Raw genomic sequence first — 5,875 nt, 5'->3', positions numbered from 1 at the left:
ACCCCCCCCTTGAGCCCCCCCCGCTACCAAAACCTTGCCACGTGAACCCAATACAGTAAAATAGAAGAGTTTTTTTTTTTCTGCAGAAACTCATGTGGTTGTCGTGGTTTAACCCCAGCCAGCAACTGAGCACCACACAGCTGCTCGTTCACTCCCCCCCATCCCACCGGGATGGGGGAGAGAATCAGAAGAGTAAAAGTGAGAAAACTCATGGGTTGAGATAAGAACAGTTTAATAATTGAAATAAAGTAAAATAGTAATAATAATATAAAAGAATATACAGAGCAAGTGATGCACAATGCAATTGCTCACCGCCTCCCAACCAATGCCCAGCCAGTCCCTGAGCAGCGGTCCCCCCCTGGCCAGCCTTCCCCCAGTTTATGTACTGAGCATGACATCACATGGTATGGAATGTCCCTTTGGCCAGTCTGGGTCAGCTGTCCTGGCTGTGCCCCCTCCCAGCTTCTCGCTGGCAAGTCATGAGAAGCTGAAATAGTCCTTGACTAGTGTAAGCACTGCTCAGCAACAACTAAAACATTGGTGTGTTATCAACATTATTCTCATCCTAAATCCAAAACACAGCACTGTGCCAGCTACTAGGAAGAAAATTAACTCTATCCCAGCTGAAACCAGGGCAGTGGTCTAAGTGATCACAACATAACTTCTGAAATTGTTCTTTTTCTACACTTTCTCAGCGGAAGGACCCATTCTAATTACAGTTTTGAGGAGGAAAAACACCCCCGGATCATGATACAAGGGCTTTGACTGTTGTGGAAATGGAATGTTTTGTGTTCATCTCCTTTCAGTTATACAGCCATGTCAGTCTGGTTTTACAGCCCATGACCCCAGGAGCTTTAGTCTGTCCCCTTTGTTCCCTAATTGTTTTCATGTATGTACTGCTTGTTATCCTAACATCTGGACTCTTAACTTCCCCCTCTAGCTCAGTTTCATCTCTTTTTTGTCTTTTCCCAAACATTAAGGAAATTTCTCCTTTTGTTGACATTGTTACTCTGAACCTATTTTGAGATGCTCCTTCTGCTTTCCAGCAAAGGGCACACATTAAGGATGGAAATACAGACAGCACGCTTCTCCCTTCACTCCTCTTTACACGAATCCTAAAAGGGCTGTTATTTTTCTTGTGAGTAAAGAGGAGGTTTCCATGGTCTTTGTCTTCATGGAGGCCGTTCTGTGCTGCTATACAGGGATGCATGTGTGTTAGAGGGTATGTCCTCTACTTCTGAGCCTGCCTTTCTGCTCAGTTTTTGCTAGACGCTGGTGAATTAACCAACTGTCAGTCTGTTTACCCTTTTACTGAAAGCTCATGCAAATGTAGGTTCTCCTGTAGACTAGCTGGTAAGAGGCATTTTTTGACGGCCGTTATGCTAGCAATAGCAGCTAGACAAGATAGCAGTTTAGGAAAGCAAAAGATGCCCAGGATAGGGACACGTGACCAGAACACAGATTAGTGGCACAGTGTACCTTAATCCAGGAACTTGCTAAGGTAAGGAGTGTGATTTTTTTGGGGGGGAGGGTTTTTTTTGTTTGTTTGTTTGTTTTTGTGTTTTTTTTTGTTTTTTGAACACCTTTTGTCTAGGACTCAAGGGTCATGTAGTAATTTGCAGCAGCCAAGTCCCACCAGCTCCTGCTAGCTCTCTTCTCTGCTCTTGGCAGCTACAAATTGGTATTTCCTATTTTATGCTGGTATAGACATGTTGATTTTCATTGATATGGGCTTTGTAGTCTCAGAGTTTTTTTCAATGAGAAACTTGTGTTACGAAAACAAATCTGGGAGACACTTCAAAGTAGGGTCTTTATATGGGGTACCTTTACTTTGATAATCATCACCTTTCATGTTTTTAGAAGTCTCTAGCAATGGTAGTATGTTTTCACGAAGCAGATAGCGTCCTGTCCGGCTGTGCTATGTGGGTGACTTTATGTTGTTTGTTACAATGCGACTAGGTTACATTGTTGTTAATAAAAAAAGCACAATAGCTTGAAATGTATGTGGAGCGAAGAGAAACTATTGGAAACCACTGGAGGTGAGGATTTTCTTGCACTGATTTTTGATATTGACTTTCTATCCATAGCGTGTCTAGTTCTACTGTCTTTATTTTTTTCACAGTTTATTTACAACTAATGTAGAATGACCAGTGAAATCAGGCTAGAATTTTGCTTGTTAATAGAGATGGTGAAAATGCATTTTAGATATCTATAGAAGTCTCCATCCTTATAGTGATAGCGGAAGCTCACATTGTTTTCGTAACGGTTCTTTCCAGGGACAAAAAACATGAAGCTTTCCTCAACAGCAATCTAAGAGTTACTATTTTCTTTTAAATAAAACAATCTACCTTAAAAATTGAGGCGGAGCACTGTGTTTGAAACCAGTAATGCTAGTTCAACTTTCCTGTTCTTTCTCCTTGTTCAGTGTGAGATCTTTGTTGATTCACCTCCCTCTGCAGTGCGCAGATATGTGTATACACACACACGCGTATGTATACACACATTGTTTAGCAGATTGGTTCAAAGCCCATTGAACTCATAGTGTCTTTCTCTCAACTTTCACAAGGATTACCTCAACCTGATGTATGCTTCTGCCACTGCCCTGCTGGACAGTCCCGTATTTCACAGAGAATTTTGCTGGGTTTTGAGCGAACTGCTTATAGTCGGTAAAAGCCTGTCTTGCTCATGCTAGAATTGGGACTTATTGCTGTTAACGTGCTCTGAAATGTATGTAACAGTGCTGATAATAAAATAGTAATTTAGTATCATGAATAACAACATAATGCTGCCTCTGTTCCTGACCTCCACTCCCAAAGGTCAGGGTGCTGTGTACTACAAATTAAAATCCTGCTTCTGAAAGAGTCTCAGAAAGCTTGTTTGCAGTTAGGCTCTTTTCAAGAGGGCACACGCCGTCTTGAAATGGAAGGGTCTTCCATTAAAACAGCAACCAAACAACAGACACGCTTGTAGTTAGCTTTCATGGCCGGGGCAGGTTGGGTCAGCATCTCTCAGGTCCCTCCTTTATTTGTGCTCTGATCACCAAGTTCTTCATAAACTTGAGGGAATCTGTGTGAGTGAACTCCTCAGTAGCTGATACAGGTAAAGGAAATGTGAGTAAGGACATCATTGACTCACTATGACGATAGTGGATATAGTAATTTGGATGCAGCTATTAGAAATGAAATAGTAAGGACTTGAGTGTCCCAATTTCATTTTTTTTTAACTGCAGCTAAACTGACTACGTTATCAAAGGGGAAAGCATTCAGTTCCATTTCATAGCCAAAAGCAAAGCAATTAAAGTTTCATCCTAAGTGTTGAGGCAGGAATTAGGGTTGCAGGTAAAGAATATTGTTTATGATCATCTGTTGGATTACCCTCCTGCCCCCTTTTACTGTTCCTCTTGTTTAGCTCACCTCAGGTTATGCCTAAGGAATGCAGTATTGTTGCAATCTCCAAACCAGAAATACCTCTTTCAGTAACTAGTGCTATATAAATCGCACCTGATTACCTATTTGCTCGGATGAGAAGTCCATCTTCCACTTTTCAGTTATGTCAATTAAGGTCATGTTTATAGGGAAAAAATATTTATTATATCTAAAATTAAGGGTTTTTCTGCTGCCGATGTTAGCTTATTTATTTATTTTTACATTATAGATTAAAGTAAAAAGGCACAAACAGTAAAACTAGATTGTGTAGCAAAGATGTAGAACAAAGTGTTTAGCATGGCTTAGAGGGACTCTAGGAAAGGAACTGTTTTGCAATGATCTATAATCTTCTTGTCTGAATAAGATATTTGGCTCTAACCCTCTGTGGAACCTGATTACCAGGGAATAGTCTGGACCCATGAAAATAAAATCAGTAAGTCCTCTATCATGTGAAACCACCTGGTTTGGTTTGTGTGGCATTGGAGAGGCACAGTTGCCAAATTAGCAATGGTGATGAGTCTGCCGCTTTAAGTTCCATGTTTCCACATGGATTTTTCAGCAGAGTTGGATAGAGGAGCAAGATGTGATGGAAACAGATGAATAATGAATGGTTGAAAAGATACTAAGAGAGAACATTTAGGAAAATGCAAATAGTGCTGTGAAGGCCATAAATAGAGAAGATAGGGCACAGTGAGTGTTTACCAACATGGGACGATATTTTTCCATTACCTGTGTGCTGCTTTGCACTGCACAAATGGTCATTGAGTGAACAAATTACTTTAGTGTGAAAATGGTGGTGCATTAATTTTGTATGATTTTCTGCTACTAACATATCACGTCTCATTTATTATAACAGTGTATGTTAAAAGTCATGATAAAATGCAAGACCAGTAGTTTTCCAGGGTCTATAGTTTTTTTTTTTATATATGGTAGAGACACCATCTCCCCCACCCCCCCGAAAAAAAGGGTACCGTTTTCATCAGCTTTTAATTTTTCAGAGAGATACAGTGTCCTTCAAAATGCCACAGTTAAAGGTTGCCGTGGGCACAGGGATTCTAGATCAATTATATGGGTAGCCTTCTACAATTTATCATTTGAAGATAGCATCTGTATGGATTTGAAAGAATAAGCCAGTCAATATCACAGGACATAGATAGAAGGAGACAAACTGGGTAAGAGTATTAGGGATAAAAATAGAACAGTGAAGCAAAAATTGTGGATGATGCTGTAAGACAAGTGCTGGTGGAACCGGGTATTTAATGTAATTGCTCTCAGTATAGCAGTATGAAGAAGGAATTGTTCATTTTGATACAGTAATCCATTGTTCACCCTTAGCCATTAGTAAAATCAGATAGAGGGGATTGAAAAGGTAAGGTATTAACTGAATGAAAATGGATATAGTTATTTCAATGTATCATATTGCTTGGCTAATGTAGGTGAACGGAAGATTAGAGAAAAACAACGCTCCCCTCACCTCTCCCCCTTCCCCTCTTACTCCCCATATAAGCATCCACTGGTATGTCTAAGAATGTTTGGAAAGATTAGAAAATAACGATAAATAAGGAGGTGAATCTGTTACAGAAATCTGACATTCCTTTTCCAACAGCAGTATTTATTTCATCAGTGCTTACTGAGATCCAAAAGGAGTTTCTTTCATAAGTGAAATCAAAGCCAAAGCAAGCAGGGCTTTGGGAGTACATTTATGTAATCAGTAAACTAGAGGCCATGTTTCTAGGGAACAGAGCTATTTTTGTAAGAATGAGGTGATTATTTTGCTTTGTTTTCTAATGGGCTGTAATATATTTGGGAACAGTAGTAGCATAACCTTTTATTTGACGTAGACTTATGTAATGGTAACTCTTAGAGCCAAGCATGAAGCAGTTAGATTTAGAATGAAATCTGATTAATTAAGAGCCTTTGAAGAAGAAAAATGGGTGAAAGAGTGGTACTAAATACTAAGGGAGAGTAGTCCAGTTAGATTTATTATATATAACTCTTCCTTCTCCGGTCCCTGTAGTAATTTGTTGAGGTTTCTGTCATGGGTTCTAGCCAGGGGAAGGTGGATAACTCCCTCTGTGTCCTGGATAGGCAAATTGTATTGCACTGATGAGCACCATTTATGTAAGGGAATAGACTTTACAGGTATTTACATTTTTGTTGTTCTGTGTGGATTCATTGGAGGAGCATGGCGCAGATCAGACCCTTGTCATTGTACTCAGGGTTTTAGCAAGGGAGTAAGGGAGAACAGTGTCAAATCGCTGATTCCAAACTTTAAAGCTCGCAGTTGCCTGGAGATGCGCTGTGCTGACAGACTGTGATAGTATAGCTTAGCTCAGAATTTGCAGTTTGGCTTATCACATCATCTTTGGTGGCAAGAATTTGTCCCACATATGCCTTGTGACGAGCCTTGTTTTTTCACCATCTTTTCCTCAACAGCTAGGAGATTCCCA

General features: G+C 40.1%; 1 protein-coding gene across 1 annotated transcript in view; it reads left to right on the top strand.

Annotated features, from left to right (window-relative positions):
- NELL1 (NEL-like 1 (chicken)) overlaps positions 1-5,875 on the top strand; it is a 299,349-nt gene that overhangs the window by 133,156 nt on the left and 160,318 nt on the right. The gene's annotated exons all lie outside the window — the stretch shown is intronic.

Source organism: Pygoscelis adeliae, unplaced genomic scaffold (genome assembly GCF_000699105.1).
Source record: "Pygoscelis adeliae isolate BGI_AS28 unplaced genomic scaffold, ASM69910v1 Scaffold171, whole genome shotgun sequence".
Taxonomy (NCBI): Eukaryota; Metazoa; Chordata; class Aves; order Sphenisciformes; family Spheniscidae; genus Pygoscelis; species Pygoscelis adeliae.
The sequence above is the reverse complement of the archived record's forward strand: the minus strand, read 5'-3'. Positions and strand labels throughout refer to the sequence as shown.